Source organism: Abramis brama (genome assembly GCF_963993115.1).
Source record: "Abramis brama genome assembly, chromosome: 17".
Classification (NCBI taxonomy): domain Eukaryota; kingdom Metazoa; phylum Chordata; class Actinopteri; order Cypriniformes; family Leuciscidae; genus Abramis; species Abramis brama.
In genome coordinates this window covers 22201105-22224130 of record NC_139979.1, presented here as the reverse complement: position 1 = coordinate 22224130, position 23026 = coordinate 22201105, and the positions used below count along the sequence as shown (strand labels likewise).

The window sequence follows — 23026 nt, the reverse complement described above, 5'->3', positions numbered from 1 at the left end:
TGATGAAAGAGAGGGAAAAACCATCCATGATTTATGCAGCTTTTAGGGATGACTTTGAGCAGCACTGCTCAAGTGTCATCATTCATTTTTTTTATGTCAGTGTTAGTATTTTTCATATGTTTTAATAGTATTTAATAATATTTTGAATTAAGATTTTTATTTATATTGTCATTTTCATTTTATTTTTAGTTTACTTTATTCTTATGCACTTTTTTCATTTCATTTATTATTATTTTTAGATAATATTTAACTGCAGATACACTCTTGGAGTTAAAATCGACTGCAGTTTGTGGTCTATCATAAGGCAATAATAATGACCAAAGTCTGTGAACTATCATAATTCATGTCAAATAATTTGTATGTTGATCCAATTATCCTGATCCCAATTTTCCACCAATATTTTGGAAACAGGGCCTTTCAACCACAATTTTTAGCTCAGTCTTAATGAAAAGCTAATCTAAAACAGTTATTTTCCTATATGGCTAGTGTCGCCGCCCAACATTTATTTGTTAAAGTAATTTCATGTATAGAGAGATGCATTTACCATAAACATTAGCCATCTGCAGCATCTTCAATGACATCTGGCTGTGCTTTTGATCATACATTCAGAGCCCTTTATCTCTAGTTTGATGAAAGGAATGAATTCAAAACCACTGTGCTGCTGCTATTCATAGCAGGACTGAACACACTGCCCCGCTATAAATCAACTCACCAGAGTGAGCTGTCAACAGACCTGATGACACAACGCCATGAGAACTATTTTCCTGCACTTGTCTGGGATCATTAGTGAAAGCTGTTGCACTTGTGCATTTAAGCCTGATTTATATTTTCCATGTCCATGCTGACCACTTCATTAAATGACATGAGTGGTTGGCTACTGCTGTGCCCGGTATGGTTTCTATGACCTCCATGTTTTGACTGTCCATCACTATTATTATGGGAAGTTACATCTGTCAACTGTGTAAGCATGAGTCTAATGGCTTCTAGAACATGGGTTTTCAAACTTTTTGGTGCCAAGGACTCCCAAATGTATAATGTATCCCTTATCAGGGACCCCATTCTTAAAATTTAAAGGCATATTTTTTTCATGTGTATATATAACAAAAAGTAATACTGTGTGAGAAAAATGTGATATTATTAAGACAACAAAATTAATTGTTTCCAAAGTTAAGTTTTTGGCTTTTACATTTTCATCAAGCAAAATGTTAAAATATTATCTATCTGGAAATTTTAGTTTTTCAGTTGAAAGTGTATGTGAGATCAACACTTTACATTTATATGATTTAATACATTTATTAAATATCAATATTATAAAATTTTGAAAATGTGTGTGTGTATATATATATACATACATGTCATTCACAATAGAGGTGGATGGATTATGAAGTTTGACTGAGTAGAGGATCAGTGGAGTTACGCGGTTTAGTCACAAGCTCTTTTTAATACTTTTCATTGTTTAAATATTTGCAAAACCCACAGACAGACGTAAAATGTGACCAATAGTAATGATTTATGGGGGAAAAAGACGAAATATAGAGATGCAAGGTTTCTACTCGACAGTGACGATATACAAGTAAACCTACAGGAGCCTAATTTACATATAAGAGGTGTGTTTGTACTGTAACAAGTGACAATTACTTATTTTAAATGCAACACAATGTTATTTAGCACATTTAGCATCTAAACTAGACTGTTGGTGGTTATTGCTGAAATACTGCACCGAAAAGTTGCTTAGTGTTTTTGTGAGCAGTTTCTTTTTCTCTCTTTGCAACCGATGAAAACGGTTTGTCTACCTTTTCTTCAAATTGCAACCATATGACCATCCAAATTTAAACAGGACTTCCTGAATGCGGTGGCTTTAAGGTCCAAGAGTTAAACATCAGAGGAAGCTGCTTATAAATAATCTGTTTATTCATAAACATGAATGATGAGTCTTTTAGGCCCTTATACGTAATGCCTGTCATTTAGCGCGTTTGCGGAGAACCTCAGCGGTCAGTGGCAGTGAGGTTTAGCGGTGTGGTAATGTACACAACATAGCTCATGGTTGCTGCAGTAGTCGTGAAAAGCACCAATCACCATCAGATGGCTAATTTTCAGAGCCTAGTAACCCCCGCGCTGCCTGCGAGTAAACCGTGGCTTTCCGACAGGGCATAATCCAGATGCCTTAATCATAGTTATTTACTATCACAAACATTTGGCTGTGGAGGAGATACTTGTTGGGCTGATGGAAAGCCTGAGATCTGGTGCTCTTGGGTTTTTTTTAGCCGGATGAGCTAATGGTTTATTAAGGTTCGCAGGGTCGGTGTAGATCTTGACGCTGATTTCCTATAATCAATGTGTCTTGCTGTATAATGTGAAAACAAGGCCAGACTCCTGATTAAACTTAATGATGCCAATGTGTGGTCCCAATAAAACTGGTCTCCGTTTATTACCATTAGCCTTCATACAAATAAGGGCATAATGAATTTTCAAACATGTGAAATAAATCTGAAGTAATGGTCTCGCACAGGGTTCTGGGGGCATTTGTAACTAGCAGAACCCTAAACAGCCCTGATTGTGAGGTGACTTGAGTGGCAAAGTTTCACTAGCGAACTCGCCCCAATCCCCACCCAAGAGTAATATTTAATGGCGCATTGCGGTTGTGCCCAAATTATAGACATAAAAGTTAATGAAGGCTGGAGTTGTTTACTTAGTTTTTTTTTAGCTTCCAGAGTAAATCACTAAATTAGTTCTGGGTTTTGAATAAGGTATGAATATGGTAGGGTTAATTAGTTCATTAGTCATATATGGATGCCCAACGTCAATATCTAGAGTCGTGGATGTAAATATTATTCCGTTTCACAATTAATAAAATGTACAGTTAGCAAATGAGGCAAAACTATTTTTTTTTTTACACAAGTCAGTACAAACAAATGTTTTTCCCTATACATTTTTTTTAATAGCTTTTACAGTGGCGAATGGTGACTTATTTAACCAGATATGAGTGCTCAAGATACTCTCAAAGACACAGATCTAAAACAGAGATGACAAATTAGAAACACCATGGCAGGTGTCGATTTAAATGTATGCCAGAAGTGTTTTTTTAAAATTAAGAATTAAAAATAAGTATAATTTAATAAATATAAGTATTATAAATAAAATATAATAAATATATAATACTTATAATATCATTAAGTATATCATACTCATATTATATAATATAAAATATTATAAATATACTATTATAAATAAAAGTGTTCTTTATAAAAAGTTGAAATAATGCAAATTGATACTATACTATCGACTAACAACCTTGGATAGTTACAGTGTACAGTAGGTCTATCTTTAATGAAATAATATTAAAAAAAAATTGTTTTCATTTGATTTAGGGTACGTTTACACGACAACGATGTACTAAAAGCGGAAAAGTTTTTCCTTTTGCGTTTTTCATGTACAGATGACAACGTTGTCAAAACGATTCCCATTCACACATCTGCAGAAATGACTTAAAATGTTGTATTATTCATGCCAGGCTAGTAGTTGGCGATGTCACGTAAAGAAACACTACGTGCCTATAGAATGAACACGTAATACACATGACGTCAACGTTTTCACAAATTCACATTTTTGTAGTTTACACAGAGATCATAACGTATAATTTTCAAAAACTTGCACTTTGAAACCCATTTTTAAAAGTTTGCGTTTTCAGGCCCTGTAAATGAACAGCCAAAACACATACAAAGTTTTCCATTTTTAGTTGTAAACGTGTAAATGACCCCTCAGTCTAGTTAGTTTTTATCAAATATTTTCAGTGATTTTCAGTGATCTGATTTTCGGTGATCTGGCAGCAACAGCAAATTTTTTCGCTAGGGCAATTCGCCGACAGCTTTCCTTGCGCATGAAATTCCCCATATGCCAGCAAACCAATGAGAATGCGCAACAACAATGACAATGCATTACAACAGAGCATAAGCGCCAAAGCCATTGTGGATCCACTTACCTGAAACCCTCCGTAACTGGCACAGATTTGAAGAAAATAAATAAATAGATTTGGCAAATAAATAAATAATGGACAGTTACATACATATTACCAAAATTTATTTATTATGTAAGTTTTGTTACACTTCAAATGACAAGGGAATTTATTGTCATTTATAGTGTTAATATTAATTAGTGAGTGCACAAATTCATTCTCTCAAATGGCTTGGGATGGGTACACAGAGCATTCGCAGCTATGGACTTCACGCCCCTGAGATGTTTATCTGTCTACATTTTGTCCATGTTTATGTCTGGCATGTTCTTCCTCCCCACCCTCCTTGCAGATCGTGTTTAGTGAATTCTTCCCTCTGTTCATAATGAAACATTGAAATACATTTTTATCAGCGCTTACGTCTTGCTTACAATCACAGTTAGTGCACCCGATGAGATCACTTAAACTGCCCATTATTGCATGTACCCATATGACATCACTCTGGGCTGTCTGCTGTTTTGACTGCATATACTCACTGAGGTCAGGTAGGACAGGCTGATTTTCAAGAAATTACCCATTGACATCAGAAGTCAGAGTAGCAACTTAACCTACAGTTGGCAAGCTCTAGGAGATTTTCGTCTGTTCAGAGAGCTGTTATGGAAACCCTGTTTGATTTGCAGTTAGCTTTGAGCTATGATTTATGATCCTTTACATTTTACTTGATGAATTTGTCGCTTTTGGCCCATTTTTGATGTTTTGAAAAAGCTTTGAAAGACACTGTGTGTGAGGAGACTCTCCAAGTTGTAAATTTTCAATAATTCCTTGTGCCTTTCCAAGAAGTAAACAATGTTAGGGCAGGAAAAAGCGGGACAATCTAAGGTCCTAAACTGAGTTCGCCGCTCTTGGGCCAGTCATTGCGGTAACCGCTTTTAAATTACGCTGCCCTGGTCTGTGTACTTTTCCTTTTGCTATTTTAATTTTCAATTTTTCATTCCAGGATTGTCATAAAAGCGTGGTTGTGTTGAGTCTTGAGTCTGTGTTTGAGCTAGATTGAAACAGTGAAAGAACCTGCAGAATCTGTCTTCAAGTGTACATTTTCCAGAACTCAGGCCTTATTAGTCTTAGCACTCAAGCAAGTCGAGCTCCTCGACCTCGAAAGTTTTTTCTCGTATCGAGAAAAACATTATTCCATCTTTCCCAATGTCCTCCTCAAAACGACGTTCAAATATAAAGCTATGAAATTGCAGATAACTGTCCGCAGTTTCATATCAGCAGGAAACAGTAGTCACCGTGGACAGATGTCTGCTGCAGACATTATCAGCGATATAAATTCTGTGGTGATGTTTCCACCAGCCAGATGTTCAGCATGAACACTGAAGAGATAATGAAAGACATTCATGTCCAATCTTTCGCAAAATTTCCCTTTCGTAGTCGTATCGCATTCTTGGCATTGTCAAACGCACAAGGAATAGACACTTAAAGTAAAGAGGGAATAAAGAATCCTCATAAAGGTGATGCCTCTTCTGCCTCAGCTGGATTACTGTGTTCTGACAGCCTCAGGCTACTATTTTCTCTCATGTCACAAAAAGTATTCATATCCAGAAAGCTCAAGTCCTACATCTGATGAAGTCAACTCTGACCCAACTCTGAACTCTCACCAGGAACATGAATGAACTGTTTCAGTAATTGAAGTAATTTCAGAGTAAGTACACATATGTCTATTATTCAAGACTTATTGTTTATTGCTAACTGCTATCTGATAAACATCTTCAAAAGAGCGGATTTTAAATGATGAACCATGAAAACATCTGCTGAATATCATTCTAGCATCTGACAGGGAACTTTTTAGAGATGTATTGCAAATGAGAAAATGCTCTAAAAATGACGTCTTCCAGATGTAAACACATCGAATAGACATCTGGGTGCAGTGCATGTGCGATTAGGGTTGATAAAATATATTTTTCACTGAGATGGATACGTTTATGTGTGCGAGAAAAAACAGAATGTACAGGGTGAATTCAGTAATCAGTCAGTGTCATTCTTTTCAGCAAAAACATGCAGACTTTCTGTAATTGTAAAAGGCTTAGTGTGTACCTTTTTCACAAAACTCAACATTATTTGCTTTTAATAATCCATGTTAGTTTATGGTGAGGAGAAGTAAAAAATGGAATATTCCATACTCAAAACAAAATGATAATTTTGATGAGGTTTTCAAACTGGGGGCCCAGGGGGCCACAAACAATATTGGGGAAAGTTACTTTTAAAAGCAATGTATTACAATATCGCTTCACTCCCTAAAAACGTAACTACATTGCATAAAAGTAATGTAATGTGTTTGTAATTACTACTTGTAATTACAGTAAGTAATTACTTTTGTGTTACTTTTCCTCATCTGGCTGAGGCTCGCTGTCTTCTAGGCTTTGCAAGTGTTTTTTTTTTTACTGAGAAGTCATTTTTTGCAAGTGTTAACCACAGTACAGGCCCTTTCACACTAAGAATGATAACTTTAGCGATAACTATTTTAGTGTCCACACTAGTGGACGATATCATTCTGTTTTCTAAGCGCACTCTGCAGTTTTGTCGTCTGCCACATAAAATGCTCGATCACTTTAAAGCAGGATGGATTCTGATTGGCTGTCAATGTTTTTATCGTTTATCAGCTGGGAAAAAATCGCTCTGAAAGTGATTCCAACACTGTTAAAAAAATCTGTAGAAATTACAGTATTATTGGCAGCTACTTGCCAGTAACTTACTGTAGATTTAAATTGATGTTATTTACTGGCAACAGTTTGTTCAAAGTTAAATGAACATTAAACATTAACAAGTCTTTATCTTTACAGAATAAAACTATAAAATAACAACCTAATGCAAAGCATTCTGGGAACCAAAATCTGAAGGAAAAAAACAGAAAAAGGTTGATGAAGATTTCTGGTTCCCAGAATGCTTTGCATTAGGTTGTTATTTTATAGTTTTATTCTGTAAAGACAAAGACTTGTTAATGTTTAATGTTCATTTAACTTTGAGCAAACTGTTGCCAGTAAATAACATCGATTTAAATCTACAGTAAGTTACTGGCAAACAGCTGCATAACTACAGCAAATTCTTTTACAGTGAATGAGATTGTTCTTTTGTGCTGTTATCGTTATAGTTGTGGTGTGGACTCTGCTATTCTTTTATATTTAGAACAATTTCTAGGACTATATCTTCTTTATAGTTATAGCTATCTTCCTTGGTCCCTCCCCTAAAAGTTTTCTGTTTTCAGTTGAAAACGTGTCGTGTAAGCTGCCTTTAAGTTAATAACTAATGATTTTTACAATGAAATGAATCAATCAAAAACTTACTTAAACTTTCTTCTAGAGATGCTGTACAGCCAAAACAATCTTTGTTCCATTAATTTCGTATTATCGTGAAGCTGCTTTGAAAAAATCTTTATTGTAAAAAGCGCTATATAAATGAAGGTAACTTGACTTGGCTCTTAATACATTCAAAATTTAGCCTATATAACATACACCTTCATTGTCTTTTCAAATCACATTTTATTGTATTATTATATTCTGACCACTTTTATTTCCTGACCCCTATTACTATGTATGCTATACAAATATCTCTTAACATACTTTTTGTCTGTTCCCACGCATGCATAAGTGTGCATGTCTAAGTGACTACATTATGTAGAATAGAGAATATTTTAATGCAGTAGTTTAAGCAAATTAATTAAAATGTTTAAGCAAATTAATTTAACTGAAAAGTAACGTGCATTATTTTAAAAAAAGTAACTAAAATATTAAAATGTCTTACTTTACTTGTTACATCAAAAAAGTAATTGATTACATAATGCATGTTACTTGTAATGCATTACCCCAATACTGTCCACAAATATATGGGATAGTTCTGAGAAAAAATGGTTAAAAGAATTAAATAATAATAATAATAATAATAATAATAATAATACATACAATAAAATACTAAATTAATAATAATAAAATATAAAAAGCTCACATTTACAGAAAAATGTCATTGGTTCAATATACCTTTTAAATACGTGTCGACGCTGAAAATTTAAAGGAATGAAAATCACAGATTGTTATTGACAGATAAGATAAAAAAAAGACTATAGTTTTTTGTACTATAGTTTCCAAAATTGTTTCCACATTATTATTTTTCTCATATTCATAATAATAAATAATAATACATGGATTTCTCGGCGACGTCATCACTGCTTGCGCAAGTACCCGCGGTCTTCGTACTGGAGTAAAGGGTTTAGGCTAGTAGCATAGTGGTGGTATTGTCGCTAAGTCAAAATACCAAGGAGTTGTTGCGTAATTTATTTACATGCAGGTCTATCTGTTGTGTTTTATGTTTGGAAGAGTGGGACAGAAGGAGGAAGTTGTATTAGCTGCTATATTCTTTATATTCATAATTTGACGAGCTGCACATGACCACATAGCACGTAGTTGTATGCATCAAGGGATTTGTACGCTCTAATCATTTCTCTTGTATACACACTTGCTTGAATAAGATAATTATGGCTATATATCAGGCCATACAATTGCTGGCCACTTCTTGTCATCCACAATCCAAAGATCGTCATGTATTGCGTAGGGATCCGGCAAGATCTCACCATTGCTGAGAGTAAGTTTTATTTATTCTTTTTGCGGCGTAGTTTTTCACCTATATTTAACAGCGCTTCGTCAGAAGTACAAATACAACAGCCGTTTTTTAAATCCTATCCAATGGTTGAAAGGAAAGGAGTAAACACGGTCACTAGGTTGTGACGGCTGTCAATCAAAATGTGGGGCGGTGTATTCGTTCCATGTGTTTCCTGTCAGAAAACAAATAGATAATTTGGTAAATTTAAATTTAACAGAATTTATCAACTTGTTGCCTGCTGTGGTTGTTTTAATTCACATCCTTTCTAAAAAATATGAACGTTTTTGGTTTAATATATTCTTAATATATAAGACTGTCAATGATCTAATTTCATGTTTTATATTTTATTTGTTCATTGTTTATTTTGTTGGGTTTTAGTTGGAGTTGGTCAGAACTGTTTCAAAAATAATAATAATAAATTATATATATATATATATATATATATATATATATATATATATATAGAGAGAGAGAGAGAGATATATAGAGAGATATATAGAGATATATATATATATATATATATATATGCGCATGATGCCTGCTGCCTTTGGGCTCAGTGATGTTGAATTTAAATGACGTAAAATAAAGACATGTTATGTTACATAGTGATGTAATCGTGTTTTCTGGAAGGAAAGGAACTAAAGAACAAATAATTTTTATCAGCTGAAAGGCAGAATACAAATGTTTTTATTAAATTAGATAAACATTATATAACAGTTTCAGGTTATGTTTTGGTGTTGGTAACATGTCCCACATTGTCCCACACAAACTTATAATCGTCCCACATTTGGTTTGTTTGATGGTGGTCACCCTAATTACATTACTAACTTAGTCTAACATGATAATTCATACATACATCACAGTATGTCCGGATTTTGATTCGTAAACAGTTGGACGTTTTACATAATGTTATATTAATATGAAACACAAACAAACAGATCCAACTCTGAAATTGCAGTTTATTATTGAGTCAACAAGAAATTACAAACAATGCGAAATCTACGTTAATTACAATGTTCTTTTACAGAACTCGGCATAACAGCTAGCGGTTTTCTGCCTCCTGGATGCGCGCGCATCCGGTATTGTTTGTATACAAGAAACCCGTAAATCGGTCTTTATTCACACGTAAGTTTAAAATATTCTGGCTGACCCCCCAGCGTGAGTTTTTCAAGGCGACCGTTATTTAGAATGTGTCACTTTATGGTTTCCATGGTGACGCGTCATTGCGTGTCACGTGACACACCGCAGCAACAACAGAGCTGAATGAATGATGATCTGCTTTTATGTCATTTTTCCTTTTTTATTCAAAATATTCACAAATTTGTTAGATATGGCATGAAATATCTGATATTCCGATTGTCAAATATATGCAAGTGGAAGTGTTTTGTTGTTTAAACAACTGTATAACGGTATGTTCACACGGGGTGTCAGCGTCAACGCTTCCCATTGACTTTGAATGGGTGACGTCAAGCGTTGCCGAAAAGAATTGTGGATCCGTCGGCGGCGCTTCACTGGCGTTGCTCGCGGCAGAAGTTGAGAATTTTTCAACTTCTGCCGCGAGCAACGCCAGTGAAGCGCCGCCGACGGAAGCGTCAGCCAATCAGATCGCTCTATGCAAATACAGTAGCCAGGCGGCAGCCAATCACGTTCATCCTGTTCAAGAGCAGCAAACTGAGGATAAATTTTAAAATGGAGGAGAAACTAATTATTGCGGTGGGCAATCACCCGGTCCTTTATGACCATTGAATGACAATGAAGCTTGTTGTTGAGTTCCTGTCTAATTTCATTGGCTGACGCTGCTATGACCATGGCGTCAGTGCCAAACTTCAGCCACGCCTTCCGTCAAGCGTTGACGCTGACGACCCGTGTGAACGTACCGTAACGATCGCGTTAGTTGAGCTGTATGCGCGATGGCCGCCGCCATCTTAGTTTGTGCCGCAGACTCAGTTCAGAGAATCGGATCTGTTGGATTTACAACACGTGAATTCATCCACTTCTCCCGAAATACATAAAAAGTAAGTGGCTGGTGAACTGGGAGAAGAATAGAGTAAACTTTAAAGTTACTTACACAATGTGTATCTGATATGAATAAAACAAGTCTAATTATAATGGAAATGATTATTATTGCCTCTTCCTTTGCCATCAGTGTGTATTTTACAAACTCTAAATATATTGTTTTTTAGTACTTATATGTCTGAAACCTAAAATAAACATTATGTGGTTGAAAACACTGAAAAGTTGTGATATATGACAGCTCTGAGCGCGCCTGTCTCTGGCTCAGCGCCAGCCAACGCGCGAAAGCACATTTGAATTTAGCAGTTGATCACGTCATGTACTGACCGTTCTAATCACACCGGTGTGATGATCGTACGCTCCAGGGACCAGCCTAGACTGATCACACCAGTGTGATCGTACGTGCGAAAGGGTTAAAATATATAGCTGCCTTTATATTTATATAGCTGGTGCAATTCATGTTTGTGTGTGTGTTTGTGTGTTTTTATTACTCTTACAATGACCTTCTGTAAGTTACTTGAAAGTGAATGTCTTTAAAGACTTGACTGTTGGGTTGATGGTCACAGACCTCTAGTCTGAACATGTGTAACAATGGATGGATTATGTCCTTTCAGAGAGCGCAGACTGGGAAGCAGAGACTTACAAACAGTTAAATGATGACAGACACATGACATGGTGTATGGCCTATCCACACACACACATAAAAACACATTTGTCCAGACACATTCACAGCATCTCCACCAGACCATCTGGTTTCCATTGTAACCCCCTCTGCGTCCCTCACTGCTTAAAGAGGAAAAGATTAAAACTGTCTACATGTTCATCCGTGGAGGTATTTTTATCTGAGCGTTCAGCAGTAACCTGATTCTGTTTGTCTCACTGGTCTCCATCCTATCTCACGTTTTCTTTCTCGCCATTCTCTCACTCAAGCTCTCACGCTGTTTTTTTTTTTTTTTTTTCTCCCTCAGTTTCTTGGAGTTGAAACCCGGTATCCTCTCATTAGACCTCTTAGCCTTCTTAACACTAATTGTAATTCTTATTTGGCCAACCCTGACCTAAAAAAAAGACAATGACAAGGAAAATAGAGCTAGAAGTTCAAGCCTAATTTCCAATCCCAAGAAGGAAGCAGGGTATTACAGGCTCTGGAATAGGCCAGAAGTGCCTGTTTCCCAGTCTTCACTTTATGAAAGTCTAGATAATTAGATCCTTATAATGGAAATCTCACAGTGTCTGAATTTTGCCGTAATGAATTTGTCATTAGGGCTTCATTCAACAGAATGAAGAACATTTTCTACCATTACATTTTTTTTTTATTCATCTGAAAAAGAAAGAAATAAAAACTGCAACGTTGCATTATATATACTAAATACTTTTGTAACACTAGAACTGCCATGGCGGTCATTTTGACCGTTTTGAATTTTATATCTGCAATAATTTTTTTGAAAAAATAAATAAAATCCTGCTGGTACCTGACTTTTCCTAAAAGTGTCTGTATTTTCATTTAAAATGTTTTTCATATAAAGTACACATAAGGCAAAAAATCAAATGAACATATTTACCTATTTCGGCCATAGACGGTCAGATTGACCGCACTGAATTTCACGGTAGCCTATTATTATACATATACCAATATACACAACAATAAAATGTGGTAAAAAATACACAAAACATATTCCACAACAAATCATTTAAATGTAATGATATTCAGAACAGAACAAGAATGAAAAAATAACTAAAAACAAGCCAAAATGAAATAGGCTACTTTCAAGCGAAAGTGAAAGTAAGCGGCGTTGGGCTCACGTAACTCTCTAATTAGAATCAAAATGTTTCAACATTTTGCGATGTATTTGGATGGTAAACTATTCTTTATTATAGGCTTTGTACTTCATTCACGTTCCAATATCGACGGAAAAAATCATCCTCTTCACATGCGCAAAATGGTACGAATTGTACTACTGACTATATAAACAGAGCAGTGGAATTTTTATATGTTAGGTTGACTATTTTATTATTATATTTTATTATGGCTATAATGAACAGGCTGCGATGTCAAGATTGCAATGCTGGAATATGGTGTATGTGTGTGTGCGTTAAGGCGCGGGCACGATCGAACAGTGTAAACATGAAAACATAGGCTGCTCCGTCATTTTGTTCAGGACATCTACGGATATTATTATTTATAGATGTATAATTAAACTTGTTTAAATGTACAGTTTGGTGTTGTTTTGTTTTTAAAAGATATCCTAATACAATAAATGCATTAATCTCTCAATTGGGTATTTATCATTAAAGATAGCCTATAGAGTTTGGAATCTAGCGGTCAAAATGAGCGCTTGCGGCAGTTCTAGTAGTTATGGAATTCTGGCACTTCTAGTGTTAATATTTTCGAAAGACGATATTATATAAATTATATATAATTTTTTTTTCTTTTTTTAAAGTCTCTAATGCTTACCATTTTACATTTTTAATTAAAACAGTAAAAGTGTGAGATATTTTAACAATTTAAAATAGCTGTTTCTATTCTAATATTTGTTTAAATTTTATTTATTACTGTGATGGCAAAGGTGAATTTTCAGCATCATTACTCTAGTCTTCAGTCAAATGATCCTTCAGAAATCATTCTAATATACTGAATCATTCTAATATGCTGATATGCTGATGCTGAAGTTCAAAAGAACAGTATTCACTTGAAAAAAAGTTTATTTATAACAGAATAAACACTCTCGCTTTTGATCGATGTAATGCTTCCTTGCTGAATAAAATTAAATGTCTGGAATTACATGAGGGTGTGCAAATTATACCAACATTTTCGTTTCTTTTATTAGTATTTTTCCAATTGGCTCTCTTTATAGCAGTAAAGACTTTGAATGTTTTTGATGACACAGCAGATGTGTTTGTTGTTTTTAAATTCCTCTGCTGTTCATTGAATGACAAATGAACAGCAATTACATCAATTCCTATCTGGGCTTTCACAGGTGTAGGCATCTTGTCGTTGGCTGTTCACCAAGGTAAAATCACCCACTGCTGCAGTATTAACTTAATTATCCTGACATTTGAAATATAGAATTTTCCACAATTATCCCCCAAAAACTTGGATTACTCAAGAAGTTGTTCAAAAATCCTCAGCCCTGCTGAATTAACTTCAACTTATTTTTCTGCAGCAATTTATTCCCCCTCTAATGTTTCAAGCCTCTTACGGGAAGTCAAATCTTCCTTTACATTAATAAAGTTGAAATTACTGTACATTAGAGACTGCAGCAGCTGGAGAGACTATGAAAATCTTCATAGTCTTTTGGCCAAAATATGTTGGACACAGTGCAGTTGGTAGCCGGACACAGTGCAGTTGGTAGCCGGACACATGACCTCTCCAAATGTGATTGAATATTTTCGAATTAATCAATTAACTATTATAATTCTTTTGGGTGCCTTATGTGTTTTGAACGTCCAAAGTTGGTAGGCCTACTGTAGGTTGATCTCTGTTAACCACACCTGGCTTAGGCAGCACAATAGGTTTGTTTAGGCAATTTGATTTGATTTCCTCATCTGTTGATTTCCTGTTGCTTCATTGTCAAGCCAAACAAATACTCAGCCCAAGGGACTTGGCAGAAAGATACAATGGGAACATTTTCCTGTGCTTTAGTTGCTAGGCATTGCCTTCATTTACCTCAAAAGCCTGGCACTCAAACATTACAGACCTGTTTACACCATTTCTAATGCAACAAAACAACACCAAGTATAAATTTATTAAAAGTTTGGTCTGATAATTGTTTGAAAACTCTTGAATACCTTATTGAATAGCTCATATTCAAACCAATATGAAATAAGTTACCCAAGCTAGCCATATTTCAGTCTTTCGTTTAAAAACTCATCTTGAAAATTCCGACTTGCCATGAATAGGCCTTTTAATGACACTAAGAATGAACCCAACACTTTCCATAAATGTATTCAGATACATTCAAATGCAAAAACAGAGTGAAGATTTGAGTAATGGGAAAAAGCAGTTTTAGCAACATTGTTTGTTTTTTTTACAGTTCTGGTCTTGCTATCAAGACGTGACCCGTAATAATTGACACAAAGCTGGCAGTGGTGTTAGGCGATGTGTTACACTGTAGCCATCACACATCGGGTCTCCATTTATCAGAATTTGTTGTGTTGAAGGGCAAGTTGCCATTTTTAGGCTTGATGTAATTGGCCCTACTGAGGGTTTGAGATTATACTTAGAGAAGTGCGTCAGTCACCTCAAATACTCTTATACCTTTGCTACAGTTTAAATATAAACAGAAAAACTATTTTGGTATGGTTATTTTATGACAAATAGTAGAATCAATGAAATTACACTTTTTTGTTGTTGTACTGATCTATTAATATACATTCAAAAATACATGAAACATGCATTACATACATCCTGTACATTGACTTGCAAACATGTCTTCTGTGATGAGGATATTTTAATTTCTGAATTAAATTAATTGTATTAATGTTGTTATTATTAACTAAAACTATTAAAAATTGTTTTCGGTAATTGAAAGAAAGCTGAAAATAAAATAAAATAAAATGAAATAAGGCGGTACTAAAATAACTAAAACTAAAACTTAAATAATAATTAAAGCCAATTTTAAAAATAAAAATGTCAAAAGCACATATAACAAACTTATTAAAACTTTAAAATCAAAATGAAAACTTAAAATATAAAATGCTAATTAAAAATATGAATAAATATTATAATACTATATAAACAATAATAAAATAACACTGACGGAAAGTCACAAATGTCAGGGTGGTACAACTGTTCTGATATCATAGTGAAGAAAAAAAGTCTCATTAAAAGAATGACATTTTTTAAAAGAAAACCTTAAGTAGTTTGGGAAACTACTTTAAACTTTTTATAACAAGTTTTTTTATGACAAGACAAGGGTAGATCAGGTTGTAAAATGTCATGTGGTGTGACCTCCAGAAATGTAATAATATTTATGAATTAATAAATAATTGTATTGAAACCTTGAAAACTTTATTAAAAATAATGATTAAGTTGTGTACACTCATATGTAAGGAAACTGTATTACTTTCTACTTGATGGTTACACCTCATGACATTTTATTAAGAGCATTAAATTCAAGCTTTTTCTTGAAAATGGGACCAAAGACACGTTTTAAAGATTTTTATTTTATTTTATTTTTTTCTTTATGTCATGAATACAAGTCTGTGAATCATCACACCCTTCTGTGACCAAACAAAGGTGTCTTGTATCGTGTTCTCATGGCAGTAGGATCAGTAACCTATTGAAGCTGACACACACAATCTCTCTATCTGGTCTTACTCTTCTGTTTTTGAGTGTTACAAGCATTCGGTCCACATAAAGGCCTTGCCTGTGAAGCAGGACCCCTCCTTGTCCCACCCCTGCTTTTGAACATTTGCTTGGTGTCGCCCAAGTGGCAGAAAATTGAGAAAGCTTTGTTAGCCGTCACTAGTGAGAAGTAAAGGATGGTGGGTGTAGAAAGGCCCCAGCCCTGTGAGAATGACGGATAAGAGACACATTTAATTTGCCGGGTCATTGTTCAGGAATCACTTCATTATTCCCCGCTCGGCTCCACGAGCAGTAAAGGTGTCATGAGAGTCCATCACTTCACTTTGTACCACAACACTTGAAGAAGCAAAGAGCCTGTTTCCATTTTATTGAGAAGACGGTCCGAATCCTACTTTTTTTGTTGTCACTAGTTTACATTTTAAAGGATTAGTTCACTCAAAAAAGAATATCCTGTCACCATTTACGCAACCCTCATCTTGTTCCAAACCTGTATCATTTACTTTCTTTCTTGAAACATTGCAGTTACAATGAATGGGGTTGTCAAAGGTTCCGACTTCGGTACCAAGTCGGTACTGAAATTTTAAAAATGTGACGATACCAGCATTTCCCTCTATCATTTTGAGCGCTGTTGAACAGATTCTTAAACAATTCTGATTGGCCATTGTGTTGACGCACTAAACATGTCTCTGATTGGCCATTGTGTTGACGCACTAAACGTCTCTGATTGGCCATTGTGTTGATGCACTAAACATGTCTCTGATTGGCCATTGTGTTGACACGCTCAACATATATGTCTGTGAATTTTAATATTGTGCATACCTAGACAATACAAAACCTGTCTGAATGATTCTTTCCTCAATAAGACAATAATGACCCTATCATGCCCTTTCTTGATTTTGTTTTTCGGGGTCTACTAGAATAAGTTTTCATGCTTGAATGTTCAAAAAACACATTATGTTTCACATATTTTACATTATCGCAGCACCTCTCTTCCTAGTCTACCTGAAATGCTCTGTTTAGTTCCAAAAAGCGCAATGTGCTTTGATTGGTCGGCTGGACCGGTGTGTTGTGATTGGTCAACTGCTTTCAGCATGTTTCGAAAATGTCACGCCCCTTTCCATTACCGCGAGTTTCAACTCCCTACCAACGCAACTCGGCCAGGCCATGCCCCTTTTTTGTTTAATCCTTGGGCAGGAATTATTTAAATGAGGAATGAAGATTATCAGTGGATTTCAACGTACATTTTTACAGAACATAATCGTATGGCTTCAGAAGACATGAAATATAGCGCACAAGTTGAATGGACTACTTTTATGATATTTTTATTGTTCTTTGCGTCCTTTTCATCCTTTTGAGGTCCATAGAAGAGACATAGTCAGATGACAGAATTTACATTTTGGGTGAACTAATAGAAGGCGTCATTTGTATGACTTTGACAGAAAAGGTTTTAAAAGAGCATGTTTGCGCACATTGAATAATGACTGAACTGTCAGCATGAGTTGGAGATGAAACAGACGGCTGAGGCAAACCACTTCTCATCAGTTAGCCAATGTAGCATGTGTTTTTTCATTGTGGCTGCAGATCTGTTGTGTTGTTTTATATTGTGGTTGTGGTAAGGCAGGATAGATTAAGGACATAAAATGTTATAATATGCTTTTTATTCAGTATAGCCTTTATTCTTTGTTTAAAAAAAGTAAACAATGGTACGAAAGCGCAGAATCACTGTTTACCAAAATTGCCAGTGGTATCATCATTTTAAACTTTTCCGCACTAGAGTTTGGTACCGAGAGGCATATCCACAAGATGTTCTTTTTTAAACAACAATTCTGGAATACTGACAACCCGCATCATGTATTTATGGATTTGTGGCTTTTAGAGTATCAAAGCAGAACAACTACAGCCCAGTCACACAAACATTGTCACTCAGTAGACATTACAGCAAAGATATATTGTCAAACATCAAAAGCTTCACAGCCACTGAACAGATGTTCCATCCATTTTACTGAGCCTTGAGAAATCCCAGTGATGTGTTTGTATTAAGACGTCTTAAGTGAATAGTTCACACAAAACATGAAAATTAGAAAATGTTTCATATTTATGTTGTTCCAAACCTGTATACTGTTATTTTTTCACATGGAACACTAAGCAAGTGCACAACTCTTCTAAAGTCATATGATAGTTTTGTGTGATGATAGCTTTGCTGTCAATAAAATGTATGTTTATGCCTCATTCAGTTATATGACTTCAGAAGTTTGATGGACTGCTTTTACGGTGCTTTTATAAATGGGGATGCATCAATATTAAAATTCTTGCCAGTACCGATGATTGTTTTTATGTTATGGCCAATAACCGATAAATGGCTGATATTAAAAGTCTACATTATTTTGTCTAAATAAAAAAATAAAAAAAACACTAAAATAATATATTTGAAATGCTACAAGTGCAATTAGGCATTACATCATCATAATGTACAATATGAAAATGGATATTAATTTTGAGATTGGCTGAATTTCACATGTAATTTAGTGAAGTATTAAAACTTGTTTTTTAAAGATTAACTTTCAGTGCGTGTTAGAATATATTATAAAAATAAATGTATTCTAAATGTAAAAATAAGTGAATTGAGCTTGCTCAATTAAATATTAAATGTCGGTCGGTATGATAGTTAAAAAAATTATTATAATAATATCAGATGATAACTGATATGGTACAAATATATATTGCATCCCTATATGTCTATGATATCTGTCAGTGGATTTAGAAAAAAATATATATATTTATATTTTAGCAGTGTAAATAATGATAACATTTAATTCATCATTCTTTAAAGGGTTTATTCATAGAAATTCTGTCACAAAATTCTACACAAAAAGAGATATTTAACAGTTGCAATGGTCAAGTTCCCATTTAAATAAAAATACTTTCCTTCAGGCTTCAAATTCAATCTGAATCAGTATAATCCAGGAGTGGGTCATAGAGCAGGTCTGGGCTGTGTCTGTGTTAAAGTAACCTGTGTGTGCTCTGCTTTGTGCTGTGTGTTGCTTTCATACTGCAGGGTGACAGTAACGACCCCCTCACCTCAAACCAAAAACACATACTAAATATTATGTACAGCCTGTATAGTGCCAGTCAGAAATGATTTGTCACATTACGTTTTCATTCTCCAGACTTTATGGGTTTAGGTGCTCGCAGGTTTGCTTCCAGTCAATGTTGTGTCCCATTTCCCTTTCTCACCCATGATTGCCTATGTCTTCTGTCTTATCTGTTAAAAGGTGGCTATAAGAACCCCTCCCAACAAATTCACAAAATAGTCTTCCTTAAAAAGTAGGAAGATATCTAATCTTGTCTAACAACAGTGTCAGTTCTCTGTACTGACTCCCCAAACTGAACTTATTGGCCTTGTTGTGGGTAATGCTTGTGGCATTGAGTTCACCAGCTGAAGATAGTAACTGAATCGCAGTCTCTCAGATACTATCTTCCGGTCCTGGCTGTTGACCACCACAACAACTGTTCCAACTCTCTTTACTGTGAAGAAATCATTAAGCAGAGAGTTTTAGGCGCTCCCTTCTCAGTCTAAGCCTCTGTTTTCTCAGTTAAAACCTGGTAAGCTGTTTCACTTCCTACTTCCTTGTCCACACAAACAGCTGTCTTCTAAATGTCATAGAACTTCAACTTCATCCACCAAACAAATAGCGCTCTGCATGGGAGACTCAACTCTTAAATCAATTTCTAATTCACTAAACTCGGTTTAATAATTCATTGTAGTGTTGAATTAAATACGTTTAATTAAACATCGGTTTGGTTCGTCTGCCATCTTGGATTTTTTTTTTTTCATTGAGGTTTCTCCACAAAGGATACATGCTATGCTGCCTTATTATATAAATATAATATATTTATATATTTCGTACTTTTTATGGGTTTTTTTTTTTTCATCACCTTCTTTGACTTGTGGTGTTCCTGGTCAAAAATGACCAGTCTACAATTTTTTTATTATTATAAATCTCTCATTATGCAATTGCCAAATAGTGGATTCAATCTTTTTATTACCTTGTTTTCTTTCAATTAGGATAGGATTACTTTTTCCACTCAAAAACTAAAGTGCATTAGCTCAGATTAATGTAGCCAACGACCAGTCAGTTCCAAAAGTAAATACAAAACCTGCGCTAATTGAAAGAAAGATGGAATCCAATATTTGGTGATAATGTAGGGTAATGAGATTTATAAGCAATATTTTTGTAGGCCGGTCATTTATGACCGGGAATACCAAACTAGGTAAAGGATTTTCAACACAGCAAAAGGGCTAATGTAAAAAGTATATAAAAAGTCCATCTCAACACTCTCTAATAACTCTTCTCATGACCCTTTAAAAAGGTCAGTGCTCTTTTCAAATATGACTTTTTCTTGGCTCAGACAGTTTTTTATATCCATCTCTTAACTTGTAGTCATAAGATCTAGATTTTGGGTTCTGAGTATCTTATCACAAGGTTTCTAATACTAAAATTAAATTAAAATCAATTGAAAAGTAAATGAATTCAAACAACATGAGAATGGAACTAATTCACAATGTTTGCTGTGTCAGAATGCAGAAAAGATATAAAAAACTGAGAGATGAAAGAAAGAGAGAGAGAGACTGCTGGTGACCTTTCTGTAGTCAGCTGCTGTAGGATCTGCAGGACCTCCTAAAATAGCATGTCTGAACCTTTGAGCCATGTGTCTCAGGCCACAGTGTCCACGTCTGAAGACTCGCAGGGAGGCCTGAGGTTCTTGTTGGCAGTCAGGTGCTGTGCCGTCGACATGTGGCGGGAGCTGTTTTGACTATTTCTGTCAGACTTATACACTGAAGTAATGAATGTGCAAAAAAGAAGAATGTTTTTCTTGTAAAAGTATATGACAGTGTTCACTTTGAGGACATGTCAAATTTAGAATCAACAGTTGACAGTACACGGGCTACAGGGGAGACGCTATGGTGAATAGACAAGTTAAAATGACAATGAGATATTCCTATAAAACTGTCATGGTAATATACAAATTAGACTCAATTGAATGAAATTAAAATTTAAATAATCTATGTAAACAATACTGAGCTTTATGACTATTGGTTACTGATGTTACCTTTTCTACATGGGTCAATCTAGCAAAAATAGTCAGTTTAATACTTTATACTATACTGTAACGGTGGTGGGCCCCAATAAGACAGTTTTTTAAATCAATAATTAAATACCATGTTTTAACTCAAATTGTTTGGCCGCCAGACAGGAGTAGGCATGTCAAAATAAACCCAGGATAGCATAAATCAACCACCTGTTACATATAACAATCAACAATTATTGACATAGTCTGAGGTTTTCTTCCCATCAATTCTTTAATGGGCACAAAAAAAGGGTTAAACAATACCAGTGTCAAAAGTTCATTTGAGCAATTAAATTATAAGAAATAACAAACAAAATAAAAAACAACATCAACTCAAAATATAGAACTGTTCAGATGGAGAGGAAACAATAATAATCGTTCAACAATATTAGACCCCACTACTTATAAATATAGAAAGTATGAAAAATAGTAATAGTGATGCTTGCCTTAGCAAACCTTAATTAATTAATAACAAACACACCAAATGTAATTATAGGTTTACTTTTCTTCAGTAGGCTTCATTTTCTTTATGTAACATAAATGTATTTATTTATTTATTTATTTATTTATTTAGAGTTTGGGTTGAAATATAACCCAGACATATTTTTAAGAGATTGATCTGTGTATAAATTAGGAATAGACAATTGCCTATGATTAGATACAGATTAATAGATAATAATGTATATATATGTAGGGTGATATCAGCTAAATTGGGCCACTTTTTGGTAAATCGTTTGGGACAATAATACAATACCATATATGGCTTTTCCATGTGTTTTTATGATTAATAATGACTGTTTTTGATAATTTTGTGTTGAAATTAAATTATGTAATAAAATATAAGTATTTAGGCCCTACAGTTCTTGAAACATCAGCTGTGCCTACTTTTTTTGAATGAGCAGTTTCAGGTAAAATGGGCCAGTCAAACTGCAAAGGGAAATAGTAATTTATCATAAATTATTATTTTAAAACACAATTGCTTATACAGCTACATAACATTTAAACTGCATTAAACAAACATATTCATATGTGCCATTAATAAAAAAACAACATTTTGGGTGCAAACCCACATATTCAAATGTGCAATTAAAAAAGTCCATTTTGGAACAGAATAGATCAGTGAACTGCTGTCAGTGGTGTGTGTGTGTAACTATATAACTATATTTAATTAAAAATATATTTTTTTGGAATGGCTTGGGTTGGGCTGGAGAAATATATCTATGTAAATATACACCTTAGATGCATTAAGCAGGGTAAGAAGATGTAGTAAGATGCCACTCTTGAAAACAGTGTGCATTAGCTGTTAAATTGTAATATATTTAAAGATGAGTTTAGCAGAGGATGATGATGTATCAATATGTGTGTGTGTGTGTGTGTGTGTGTGTGTGTGTGTATATATATATATATATATATATATATATATATATATGTATATGTATATGTATGTATGTGTGTGTGTGTGTGTGTGTATGTATATATAATTAGGGGACATAAATGGAAACATGTGACTATTATAATAATTATTAATTAATTAAATATAGTTATTTAGTTACACACACTTACACACACACACACACACACAAACACATGTGTATGTGTTTGTGAGTGACATAGATGATGGCCCATTTTAGCTGAAACCATGTGGCCCATTTTACCTCAGTGGGTCAAGGTAAATTGGGCCGCCAAGAAAAACATAACTTTTTCAAAAAATATATTCATATACCAAACTAACAACATTATTTCTGATTGATGCCATCAAGACAGATATTATGCATAGTTTTGTGCATGTTTGTTTTTTTATAGGTTTATCATCCTTATAATAGTTTAGTTAGATTTGGTATGCCAGGCTACTTACCATGCAGCTTTCTGGTGCAGTCTTGATTTTAATTATTGCCCAGCCCACCATAGCAACCATAAACCAATAAAATCACCTGTTACTTGTCAAGCACAGTTATGACAACAGTTTAAAATCCTTTGCA

General features: G+C 34.5%; 1 protein-coding gene across 1 annotated transcript in view; it reads left to right on the top strand.

The window, feature by feature from the left end:
- Positions 1–23026, top strand: part of fhod3b (formin homology 2 domain containing 3b) — a 196649-nt gene that overhangs the window by 29317 nt on the left and 144306 nt on the right. The window lies entirely within an intron of this gene.